This window comes from Bidens hawaiensis, unplaced genomic scaffold, assembly GCF_021521415.1.
Source record: "Bidens hawaiensis isolate Kalapana, Puna unplaced genomic scaffold, B.hawaiensis_p1.1 tig00000760_1, whole genome shotgun sequence".
In the NCBI taxonomy this organism is placed as follows: domain Eukaryota; kingdom Viridiplantae; phylum Streptophyta; class Magnoliopsida; order Asterales; family Asteraceae; genus Bidens; species Bidens hawaiensis.
In genome coordinates, this window is record NW_027491043.1 from 2,198,256 (window position 1) to 2,212,692 (window position 14,437).

Here is a 14,437-nt window from a genome sequence, read left to right on the forward strand (position 1 = left end):
ATAAATCAGGAAATAATTCCAGAAATATTTTTATAAAGATCTACATATTTAGTTGATAAGTGTATAAATTTTCATAATTTAATGATAGACAGATAATTAATTATGCTAAATTGAAAGCTAACAAATTTATTTCTAATAAAAACCGACAGGTTTGTGATTAACGAATCTGTTGGAATATCAGAACATCAAGAGTGATCAAAAAGCATATTTTCAGGTTAATTGAGTAAAACCGAACCATTTATGAGAAATCCGGACAATTCGGATGGATTGTGCGCGTTTTTTTCCAAACCAGATGAAATAAACGAAAACGAGTCCCGTAACAAATCCAGACATCTAATATACAATCTATCTTTATAAATTTAATCATTTTATCAACCAACACGTTTACCCAAGTTTGCATACTCGTACCTGTTCTCCAGACGTGTAAATGATCAACTTTGGGTCAGCGGGGAAACTGGCCAAGTTCGGTTTTAAACATAAGCATTGAACAACGTCACAATCTAAGCTTATTGACGTGATCTGGGTGTGACAGCTACGCCCAGACTAGCTATACAGCCCAGTTTAGTATGGAGATTATAATAATATTAAAATATTAATATTATTATAATATTGACTATAGGGACTAAGTGATAGCAAGGGAAACGAACCCCGAGCTGACATCACACTGAGTACCTACTAAACTGTGAGTTTCATGACCCCCTTTTTCAAACTGTTTATGAACTTTTGGGATGAAAAGCATGTTTATATACGTTTATCTATTTGAAAACGGTTCAGGATATTAATTACCTAAATGTTCATATAGAAAAGTCCCCACAAACATAATGATTGGCTACGTGCTGATGAAAGGTGAATAGTTTTTTTAATTGATAAATTAGATGGAGATAGTACGAATGCCAAAACATCATGAAATTACACGTGACTACATGTTTATACAAACACGCTATGTAATGTTAAACATAACAAATTGGGGAATAACATGCTGTGTGAAGGCCATGGGTATAACGTGGTCTGTAAAAGCCATCAGAATATTGTGGGTGGAAGGGGGGGGGGGGGGCCACAAAAACAACAAACTAAGGTTGAGTATGGCATATGTGCCAAGTTCTGCTGCAACTTAATAACCAAAGTTGAGTATGGCCTATGAGCAAAGTTTTGCTGCAACTAATCAAACTAAAAAAAATGTTTTGCTATTTTTTAACATTTTTTTACTAATTTTCATATATGTTTTCAGGAGAGAGAAAAATTTATATTTATATTTACATTTTTTATTCACTTTAATTGTGGACCACAAGATTTAAACATTTATTAAAAACATGTGGTTAAGAATGAGTTTCTAGAGCTTTCATAACTCAAGTGGGTTTTCATATTATACTTAGCCTATATATATATATATGGTATTTCTTATGCTCACCTACATAGTATGTATACACGTGTGTGTGTGTGTATTATTTCCCTCATACAATCAATCGTTGTGGCTCTCCTTCCGCCAAAATACATATAATCAAAGTGTATTCCTAGCATTCATGCCAAAACATTTTATTGGTTCTTCACCAAGGGCGGATAGCTTGAAGACCAAGACACTTAAACAAGTATAAATATATTATTAGTTCATTTGCTTTAGCTTATGTGTGTGTGTTGAGAGTTTTTCCCGAGAAGAGCTCTCCCAGGGTGGTGAGCGTTTAAGTGTATCTATGAGTGTTCTTCATGTAGTTATTCGGTTATTAAATCATACCACTACATTATTATTTTGTGTTTCAATTGCAATTGTTCATCTTATTATTGATTGTAATCAAATCAAACTCTCGTTTATCACCGTTTTATCCACTTCCGCATTGAGGCTTGGATTTGTGCCTATCCACAACTTCTACGGTTCTACGTAGTGTAAGGATGCATGACTCTTCCCAGATTTTAACAAACTTGGAGGTGCAAGTTCTAAGAATGAGACCGTTAGAATTAAACGATGTATTAACCATGTACTCTTGAGGCATAAAAACAAATGCATTGTATGCATTAAAAGCTTTATATTTAACCAACAAAAAAAAAGATGAAGCTCATAAATAGGAACAACAGGGTATGTGTGATGTTTGGTATCAGGCATAACAAAACACCAATTGCAAAAGTAATAATGAATATGTTATCATGCTGTGTGATGTTGCATCGTGTTTTACTATGGTGAAGTGTTCTTACATATATGATCTTGTTAAAAAAGTTTTAAGTCTAATAGCCTACCTATACAGTATAATGTAATCTGACTTTGCTAAAGAACCTACTTTCTCTTCAATCTGCACTACAACCGGCAGTCTCTGACTAAAAACCAATTTTCCAACAGCCAATTAATTCATAAATATCAAAAATACCCCTGCTGCAATTGTTGAATACAGCACTACTGCAAAATAACCCAAAATCAACTGAATATCAAATTATTAATATCGAAACTGAACTTTTAACCTGAATCAAAATCCCTTTTTGATATGTTAATAAACAAAAACAAGATATCACGATTACCAAAAATACCCTTAACACCAACTGAAATGAACTTCATCAGTTAACATCCTGTTGGCCCGTTAACAAACACTACAAACGTTGACCTGCTTCCGTACTTGAACTGACCCGTGCGAAAACTATATATATTCCAAATTTTCCTTTCACTTCGATTATGACCTAGAGTCGGACAACCTGGTATTTGACTTCAAATTTGCTACAATAAACTGCTTGATAAACCTGCTGCTTAAACAATTCCCAAATACCAAAACTGCCCATTTTATTGTTTATGTTAAAAATGGTTATTTGACTTTTTCAAGTAAACATAATTGATTTAATTTTGCTGCATCACATCAAACACCAAATTAAATTCACATAAATGATGAAATCGAAAAAGTATTAGGATATTATACAGTTCCTAGGCTTGAATTCAATCAATTAAATGCTCTTTATATACCAAAAATGCATCCAAGTAATCCATTTTTTTTCATACCAAAATACCCTTTTTTTACGGTCTCAAATTTTTTTTCATACCAAAATACCCTCATTTTAAAGTCTCAAATTTATCTAAAAACCGATACTCATAATGCCAATGTATTATAAAATATCTAAATCAAGTGAAATCCAAATACAGTGACTCCAAACATCAAACATCACATGCATTAGATGCCCCAAAATTCATAAAGAGTACTAGCTTGCTTTAATAAAAGATCAGTAGACGAGCTTATGGTCATCATCATCGACTCATAACACGAAGCTTCATCATCGACTCAAACCCATAAGCATCTAAAAATGTAATGCTACTCAAAACACCCTTGGAGTATGCTATCACTGCCAACCCGACCATTCATACACGGTGGATTAGAGAGTTTTGGGAAAACGCCAAGGATTCCCTTTCCCTTACTTCCAAGGTGGCAGGAAAGAGCCTGAACATTACCGAGGAGGATATCAGACGGGAAATCATGATTAAAAATGGCTCAGATCACCATTTCAGCAAGGGTGATCGAGCCAAGTTGAAGAGTTTCATTGATGAGATTGGGAACAACATAGAATGGAAGACGCTTGAGAAGAGGCACCTCCCACCATACTGGCGTTTACTATTTCACAAAGTTGTTCACAGTCTATCCGACTTACGAGGAGGTTTTGATAATTTGTGGGCGGACTGGGTGGGAGTGATGTCCGCCATGACACACCGGGTGAAGTTTAACTATTCCAGGATGATATTTTTATGCATGATCGCCGATGCTTCTACAGAGGCTACATGGATGATGTACCCGCGGTTTGTATAGCTACTGCTAGATGATATGATGCCCGAGGTACCTAGACCGGTGTACAAGATGGTTCGTGATAAGAAGGGTAAGCAAGTGCCCTTGTCTGAGCCCTATCATGTCAAAATGATTAAACAGACGGTGTTAAATGCTATGTTGAGCACAAAGGGCAAGGGGTATGTATATCAGGATGAGAGAACCGGAAGGAAGTTCGGTTTGTTTGAGGAGACCAAGACTGCTGATGATGAGTCCATTGAAGAAAGTGGAGAGATTGTTTTGTCTGAAGCTGTGGAAGTTGAGTCTGAGGAGGAACCAGAGGATAGAACTAAGCAAAAGCACGACAAGAAACGGAAGGCCTTTCACAAGCCTTCTGTTGGTGGGTCTTCCGAGCCAGTGGAGGAAGAAGAAGAACAAGAGGAAGATATTCAACCCTTGAAGTGTTTGAAGAAAAGCGGAGACTCCAAGAAGGCTCAAGGTCTCGTTATCAAGCTTCCCAGTCCAGGTAAACCTTTCACTAAACCTGACCCACACACTACCTCACCTACCACCTTAGCCGAAACCTTAGCCACCCTTAAGGCCACACAAATCAAAATCCTCGTGTAAAACCAAACCAAAGACCGACTCAAATCCAAACCCAAAAAAACACTCCTACATGATTCACCTGTTAGCTCACCAGAACCTTCACCCACTTAATAAAACCAACCCTTATCCACCTTTCTAGAAAACCTACCACCTTCACCACCGCCACAACCAACAGACCAACCAATCGAAACCACCACTCAACCAGAACAACCGATATCAACTGATCCATTCCTATCCTCACCATTCAGCTCACCAACCTTTACCTCACCTATCAAGACAACTACCTTTTGGTCCTGAACATTCACTACATCACGACCAAACAAACCAACACCAACCACAACCTAACCCGAAGCTACTACACCACCACAACCAACATCATTACCCGTAACCTTAACCTCACCAACACTTACCCAATCCATTACCCTTCCTTTACAAACCACATCTTCACCTGTCCTATCCCTTACACCTCCTACCATTTTCAAATCTACATTCTTTTCACCTAAACCCATAACCGCCGGGAAGTCTACTAAGCCTCCAGTGTATACTGATCCTATTCTCGATAGGATCATTTGTGACAATCGTCAATTTCAGGTTAACTCCGTTAAATCAACTCCGTCAATTCAAACTTAAGATCACTGAATCTATAACACACACTTCATTACATTTAAACTAGGGTTTAAATGACGCTTAACACTTACTACATGTCTAGTCTTTAGGGATTTGCACCGAAACGCAAACGAGTTGACGCAAACGATTGATGAATAAACGAAAAACGTCAACATAATAATTATGTGTTAACATATGTGTTACTTGATTATATTGTGTGTAATGCTAGACAAGAAACAAGAAATAAGTTAGTTAAGTTAGAAAAAAACAACAATTGAAAGTGGAGGGACTTGAGTGTAACTTGTTATGTTTATAAATATATCATTAACTTAACCCTAACTATTATTATTATTATTATTATTATTATTAACCCTAACCCCGATCGGAACCCCACCCCCCCTCTCCTTGGCTGCCATCCACTTTATACACACATTCAATCAAGAAATCAAGCTTGTGATTGAAGAACTAGGTGCTAGGAAGGTATAATTGATCATCCTATACATCTTTACTACTTGATTTTGATGTTTGTTGGGTTAATAACAAACCCTAGCAGCCGATTTCATGTATACATGTAATCAATATGATTGTTGTTGATTGAGTAATGATTTGATAAGTAGAATTGATATTGTAACATGTTGATTGTTGTGTCTTTGATTTGAGTTAAAACACAAACCCTAATCAAGTATGTAATATGTAATTGATGTGCATGGATGGTGTTTATGGAGTCTAGAGGATCATATGAATGTATGATAGTTCATAGGTTGTTAATATGTTGAGTTTGGATGCAAACAGTTTCTGGACAGAATGTGTATTTGATGTTTAAGTGACTGTAACGAAGTGTAAATATGAAAATTGGTTGAGATTATTGGTACTATAGTAAACTAGGTTGAGTCTAGTTTCCATAGAGTGTAAATTTGTAATTTTTGGACAAGTAAAGGTTAACTTTTATGATTTAAACGTTGTGCAAAGCTGAGCTGTTAGACTTGCTGTTAGGTTGTTTTGTAAATGTTGTATCTCATGAACTACGAGACCAATTGGGTTGATTCCACTTCTGGAAGTTGACTCATTAAGTTAGGAACCTAGCCCAAGTGGTCTTGCATTTATTGAATTTTTCGTTTAACGGGAATTGCAAATAACATTCTGTTGCGCATGAATTTGACTGTTATGAGTTTGCTGTAATGATTTGATGATTGTGAGAAAATTATGTGGAATAAAAATATAATTAAATATGTTCTGGAAACCTAAGACATATATGCTTCTGTGATGATTTTTGGTAAATTAATTGAGATGCTATGATCGGTGGAATAGTACAATCTTTCAAGTAGGATTTCTGTCTCGGTGAAACTAGCTGCTGAGTTTTGTGAAAATGCATGAAACATGATACTTGCTAATTTATTGTTGTGTTTTGACCAAATTGCCCCTGAGGGGAATGATTACAAATTAATTGTCGTGTTTTGACCAAAATGCCCTTGCGGGGAATAATAGCTAATTGATTGTAATGATTTGACCAAATTGCCCTCGTGGGGAATAGTTGTTAGTTAATTGTTATGAGTTGACCAAATTGCCCTTACGGGGAGTAACTGCTAGTGATGTACTTTATGAATACATGACACGTATATGATTGCTTGCATATGTAATGTATCACAAATACCCTTGTTAAAGTCACACACGATTCACAAACGAAACACGAAACATGTTATGTGCATAGGTATTATGTGCCGGGTCTAGAGACTCGATAATATTCCGACACTTAGAAAAATCTCCTTGTTGTTTTAGAACGCTAGAGAGAGTTTTTCGGTGACGCGCATCTTGGTGATTTAAATTGGGAAATTCTTCGCAAACAGTGAGTTTCACTTTCCCCTCTTTAAACTGTTTTCAAACGCTTTTCACTTGGGGGAGATAACATACTCCACAACGCATTTAAGATTTTGTTATAAATTATATATCACTTATAAAGGCTAAGTGGCAAACGAAACATTTGAAGTCCTACACATCGAACCGGTTAATATTTAGAATAGCGAGTCACTGTTGAGTAGTACAACTGGGTTTGACAAACCCCACCCAACGCTAAACTCGAATGGAGGTCGAGCGAGTGTAATTTTGGCTAACACGTACCATGGTCTGGATGGCCTGGTGACAAGGCACTTAATAAACGAGTCAGCTTCGGTGTCGAACACTTAGTAATACTTGCTTTATAGGCTAGCTACCTATAGATATATAATTGACATAACACTATCTGGTAACGCTGTAACGCAAAACGCTGTAACGCTGTAACGCAAAACGCTGAACACAAACGCTAAACGATTTATTTTTGTATAACTTGTGAACTCACCAACCTTGTGTTGACACTTTTAGTATGTTATTCTCAGGTAGCCGAGGCGGGCGCGCGGTTTAGGAACATGCATTGATTGAAAACGCTTTTGTTATGCAAACTTATTTTTAACGGTTACCATAGGTTTTAAGTCGTCCTGCGTGACTCAACTTTTGGATTAAAGGTTTTTACGCTTCCGCATTTATTTACTCGTAAACGTTTTCATGGTTTTGAAACTTTGTTTTATGGTTTGATTATAACTGATGATTCCGATTCTGTTAGTTCACACTCTCTGACGGTAAAACTCCGTTAGTGGATTTTGAGGGTGTGACATATTGGTATCAGAGCCATTGGTTATAGCGAACTAGAAGCTGCATGCATACTAGACTATAACCGCGACGACCCATTAATTATAATGATACGCACTGCATAGATTTGTGTAGTCTTTATTATTTTATCTCTTTACCCCTTTCACTCATACGCGCGCGCATACACGGCTTACCTGTAGGAATGTCGACGCCACCCTCATCATCATCCGATTCGATGACGCATGCCCACGGGAAGGAACCGCAGTTACCTATCGCATCGCCACCCCGAGTAGTCCCGGAACTCGAAGCTCCCGCGCCGAAGAAGTACCGCCTATCCGGAGGCATATACGAAAACGACGTTAGCTGGGAATGGTACCCTAACATGATCAGACGTATGGTCTATCGCGAACAAGTTCCCCCATTGCCTCACCCGAACCACCCTGCTTATCCCAACACCCTACCACCCATAACCGAACCTGTAGAGCGAGTTCTCACAGCTGTTGTTTCATGCTTGGAGCGTGACGTGGGTTACATGCGCTATACGAGAGCCAACGTTTCCGGACTGTTGAAGGACGGAACCGAGACTAAGGAGGAGATTGCCCGCATGGCAGCGGCCATGAAGGAAATGCAAGAGACTAGTGATCAACAGATGAAGATTATGATGAAGATGCAAGCTGAGATGATAGACTTGCAAGAGAAACTCCAAAAAGCAAGGACCCGAACCGAGATAGCTCTAGAGGAAACCGAACAGTTTAGACTCAGTAATCGATGTGTCGATAGGCTCAGCCTTTGAGAATGAAAGGGCGGTTTGGTTGTTGACCTAATTGAACCTTTTAAATCGCCTGACTTTAGTGGAAAACATCTTAGGGGTTTTGTTTGTTTAACTAAACTCGTGACAGGACTGGAATGAAAAGCCGAGTCATACTCAAGCCTCGATTCACATGATCGTCTGTATATATTAGCTGTTTTATCTTTTGTATTTGTTTCTATTCATGCAAAGCCATGTACTATGATGATTTAAAAAAAAATTGCAAAAAGCCAAAAGGCAGAAAAAGAAAAAAATAAAAGAGAATGCGTTTGTAATTGCGTGCACTTGAAAGAGAGCTACAGTTTATAGTTTGTATATGAGTCGAAATGTTTTAACCATGTGGCAATAGGTTTAAGTCAAGTTGGGGTGGCTCGGCCCGGTAAAACCATAAAGGAATTGGTGAAGTGGCAGCAGGGCTTTTAGGTGTGGGTTCCACTTAGTCTTACAAACTAATAGAATTGTCACGTCTTATTTGCCTCGGTAAGTATTGGGGGCATGGGTTTAAAGTGGACAGCAATACCGACAATCGACCTGATCTAGTTTATTAGGTGAAAGTTGGAAGAAATATTTGGGTAACGGGTCACTTGTTCTAATTCTTTAAAAAGGAAATAATAATAATAATAAATAAATAAAACCAAGATTTGTCGGTTGAACTCAGATATGATCCTGTATAGAATTCTTTTTCAGGAACGAAAAAGTCTTAAGTGTGGGGAAATTTGATGTGTTGTAAAACACATGCATTTTCCGCACATCTTACCCCGTTTTTATATTATATTATATGTATTTTAATTTGTTTTATATAGGTTTTACATAGTTTTAATCATATTGTAGGTTATGGGTTACAAGGAAGAAAAACCGAGCTTTTCGTGGAGCTTTATGGCCTTTTACGCATACGATTTCAAGATCAAGCTCAAAGCCTGGCCCATATGCATCATGGAGGCCCAAGTCTTACACATTTTATAACATAAAAAGAAAATATGGAACCCTAGCTCCCTTGGACTGGTCTGAACGGACTGTGGCAGCAGCAAGCAAGAAAGAAAAAGTTTTTTTGGAGCTAGGGTTTGATCGTGTAACGGCTAGGGAAGGAAGAAGACAAAAGAACAAGTGTCGGTGATCGTTTCTCATCAGTTTTGACAGCAAGGAGCAGCCCCATATTCATCCATATCCTTTCACTTATTTCATTGTTAACACTTTAATTCTCTTGTTTAATTGTTAACTAGTTTTGCACTTGATTGAGAGATTGAATTGTTTATGATTAGTATTGTCATTGGATGATTGGTATGATGATTGGAATGGTTTATATGATGTTTTTATTGATCAATAGCTGTTGTCCAAACAATATGCTAGGCTAATCTTGTTAGTTCTACCTAGGAATGATGATAATTGTTAATGTTTGATGAGTTTTACGGATTGTTTGATTGATAGACTTTAGTTTTTATTGTAAAGTTTGATTTAGACATGAAATAGGTTGTGTTTAAGGGCTGGAAATTTTGGTGATTCATTGCATAAACCCCGTGTGTCGGTTGATTAGTTTTGTATTGATTGATTGGTGCTTGTTTGATTCTAGACTTTGTGTTTAGGGTTTGTTTGCGGTAGGTACCATCGTAGGGTTTTGTTGGCATGATTTATTGGATTAAGTACAGTGGTTAGACACCTTCTTTGAGACCGAGAGGTGATAGGAAGTTAGGGTTGTCTCATTACCTTTGCATGCTAGAATAAGAATTATGCGAGAGCGAGTTTGTTTCTTGTCAAGTTTAGGTGTTTTGAGCGACTAGTTGATCTATTTTAGTTTAAGTTGAATTGTTCCTCTATCCTTGGTTGTGTAGTATTCATTGCCATTAGGGTCGAGTGTTGGTGAGACCGAGAGGTGATCCATCATTAGAACACGTTAGCAATTGTTTCCTGGTTTGGTCGTTTTAGTCGATTTTGAGTAGTTTAGGCTTGTTGAGTGAGACCTAGAGGTAATCCAGTGAGCCCGAGTGATTCTTAGTCGTGTCATCTTTAGGGACCGGTGTCTTGATATCATCCAATCCATTAGCTTGTTAGGCCTAAAATTTGATTCAGACCTAGGTAGACGTTTTTCTCCATCCTTAGTTAACACAATTAGTTTGTCGTTAAGTTTTCTATTTTTGGTAAGTTTTGCCAGTCAGTTAGGTTAGTTCAGTTAAGTAATTAAAAATCAAAAATCAATTAAATACTATTCTAAGGTAGGTCTTGTCTACGGTTAGTAATCGTTAGCGTCTTACGTGTCCACGTGTTCGATACTCGGACTTCCTAGGTCTATACTACTTGCGATTTGTACACTTGCCGGTTGTGTGGTTTTAGGATTTTCATTTTATATTTAAAGCTTAGTTGTGAGGGTCGTTATTATAGGGTTATCCGACGCACATCATGTTCATACCAGAAAGGTAACCGGCCAAGTACAAACCGGTTTGTAACCGATCCTAATCGTCAGTTAGAAACCGGTTATCAATTTCCTCTTTAGAACAGGTTATTACCGTTTAAAAAGCTACAGTAGCTGCAGGGAGCCATTTTTGACTGTTGGGAACAGTCTGGAGACCTTTTTTATAAACATTTAGACCCATTTTAACCCTCCTTACTAGTATAAATAGGTATTGGGTGTGTTGGGTTGATTACACCACTTCCTGAGCTCTCAAAAACGAAAAAAAAACCGCAAAAACCAAAACTCAAAATCGCTTTAAAAACCTTAAAAAAATGGCAACACTTGAACAACTTGGCGGTTTAACCGTCAAGAAGATTGTCTCAACAAACTGAGACAAAACCCTTTGGGCTAGTTTCGAAAAGTGTGAAATGTCAAATGGGTCATTTAATGCTCGGTGCAAAAAATGTGGAAAATTTTACACCCCCGAATCGAACTCCACTTTAAGGCTTCACCTTTCAAAACATTGTCAAGTCATGAAAAACAATCTGGCCCCGGATCAAGCGCATCTTTCAACCAATGAAGCCGACATTTTGGTTTTCAACCTCGACAATGTTCGTGATAGGATGGAAAAATTTGTCATTCAATAAGGCTTGCCGTTTGATCACTTTGACAACCCACGCCTGACAAAGTTGATTCAAAACATGCCCCAACCTCGTTATCAACATGTAAGTCGCACTACCTTAAGACGCTATTTTTTAAAAGTATGGAAAATGCTAAAAAAGAATTATTTTTGGGTTTGGAAAACTTAAAAACCGGTGTTAGATTAACTACCGTCGTTTGGTTCGGTCGACACGGTATACCGTTTTTGTATCTTTGCGTTACCGCGTGTAACATCCAACTTTTTTGTTAAATAATAAATGAGGGAAAAGTTTTGTTATTAATTGTGTGTTGTTAAGTTAGTCGTGTGTTAAATGTTTGGATAAGGATTTGAAATGGGAATGGAGAGTGGGTGGTGGGACCCATAACCCACTATATAAACCCAACCCACCCACCATTTCACCATTTTGTCTCCCTCCCTACACACTAGAAAAACACACACTTCTTCTCTCAAACACCCGGATCCAAATCCGAGCAAAAGAAAGGTGAATCTTGTGTTCAACGTTAACGAGCAACAAGAAACGTTTGGAAGATCCTGCGTATTGTTCCGATCTGAACTCGAACCCGAAGCAAAAGGTAGGTTTCGGTTTAAATGGTTTAATTTTATGGTTAGAATCGACATTCAAACCGATAGAAGGATAGATCGGGGTATATGATGGAAGAAAAACATTAACTTGATAAGTTATAACCCCACGAGAATGTTATACGGTAAAAATGTGATGTTCGGGCCTTATAAAATGCAAGTATACAAAGTTGGTACAACCCAAAACCCTTAAAAAGGGTAAAACCGGGTCCTAAGGAAGAGTCACGAAGTAAAATGGCCATTAAATGGTAAAAACGAAGAAAAAGAAGAATTTCGCATTGCATGACCATGCGAAGCGAAAAAGGTAATTTCGCATCGCACAGTCATGCGAAGCGAAACAGTTTCATGTGAAGCGAAACAGTTCTATGCGAAGCGAAAAAAAGCATGCAAAGCGAAAAAGTCATGCGAAGCGAAATTCCATGCATGCGAAGCGAAATTCTTCCATGCGAAATTTTATAAAATTTATTTTCTGATGCATTTTTGTTAAAGGACTGTTAATTCTTCCAGCTCAACCCCAGCCAGGGGCGCTGCCCATTTTCACTTCCGCGATGTTGGTGTCGTGGCTCTTCATCAGAGGAGTCATCTTGTTCATTCCGGGAATATAACAACGTCCGCGGCGTTATTCGACCAGCTTGTCTTCTCATTTGTTCATCCAATGTTTTCCCATACTCTACACTGACCATTTCTTGTTCTCTTTTTAACCACATCACCGGCTCCTCGTCTCGGTATGCGTTACTGAGGTACCTTTGTGACAAGAAGACCGTGCCTCGATGAATTTGAACAATGGGTCCTGCTGTGGTCATTCCACCTCGATGTAATCCTCATTATTTCTTGATAACAACTCTTTTCGTCCGTCATTTCCTTCCTGGGGCCATCCGCATTGGGTCCTACATAGTTGGATGACAATGGTGTGGGTGAAGGAGGCCGGCCAGAGCTCATAACAATTTTTTAACATTCAGCTGCTATTCTAATTGTCCCATTGATGGCGGCGATGAAGAACAATATGTTAATCCTGGGTAGGCTTAACATAATGCCTTTACCGATGAAGAACTAATATAAAGCTAACCTTGGGTGAGCTTGGCTTAATAATCTCCAGTGAGTCTCTGCTAGGACTGTTATGAATTATGGCAGTCATAACTTGCTAAACCAAACACCATGCGCTCGTTACGAGAAGGGTAATAGGGGTCTTCTCGTAACTACCCTCCGGCGTGAGAGTTAGTATGGTAAGAGATAAGTAATTCTTAGAGAGAATAAAATTATGGGATCCTTTTACCGATGGTTTATCTCTGGTATTTATAGCCGAAGGGAAGTAGAATGATTGGGCCAGTTGTGTCACTCAATGGAACCTTCTATTCTCCTTGTTGAGCACGATAGTATCTCCTGATTGGTCGGCCAACTGGTATATGAAGATCTCTATCGTGGACGGGTACAACGTTGACCTTCTGTGATTGGTCCATCATGCAATCATGAGTATTATAGGGATCTCGACCTATGATTGGTTTTTCCTTCCATATCACATGTTGTCTTGCTTTTTTCCACAACATGTTTTCTGTTGAAATCTTTGAGTTGTTAAGTGTTAAGGGTTTCTTCCACAGGAATTGTATATCTTCCTGCGCAGAACGCATTTTGCATGAGGATGGTTATCCTTGCTTAATAATATCCCCTCCGTGGAGAGTATATGTTTCTCCGCGGATGGCATTCTGCATGCGGATTTTTATCATTGATTGATAATTTCTCCTCCGTGGGGAATATATGTTTCTCCGCGGAAGGTCATCCCCGCCTGCAGAGGATTTATCTTTGGGTCATGTGTTATTTGGTACCCTACCTCCACACTAGGATTGTTAAAAACTTAGATAATCTTTTTTGAATCTGACTCAAAGATCTTTAATGCCCAATAACCCAACTTGATTCTTGAAAATGCTTTGGTTGAGATATTTACACGTTGTAGTGTCCTATATGCTCCACTTCTATTACTCTCTCAAAACATACTTTTTAATTACTCATAAATGTATTACACTTTGCCCCTGACCAGCCCATTCAGTAGCTTCAGTCTCTTTCATCCAAGATTTCAGAAAATCTTCACTTCTTATCTATGTAGGCCTCAATTTCCTTTTCCGCATACAAGGAAAGCCTTTCATTTTATTATGACACCCCATCAACTTTTTCTAGACGCCCAGCTCGCCAAGTTCTATTGACATTTTGTTGGTTCTTGATTTCGCTATCAATGAGCACACCACTTTTTGGCTAATTACGTACACATCACTCTGGTTGTTTGATATGATTTCACGATTAACATATACACTAAATTTTTGTGAACATGGTGGTCTCTTCTTTTATTTAATGAGAACCGTTTATATTGGGGGAGAGGGAGAGCGTGCGGCCCATACAAAGATGGAGGGAGAGGCCATGTGTGTGTCAGACTTGGACAAACCACATCATCGATTTATTATACG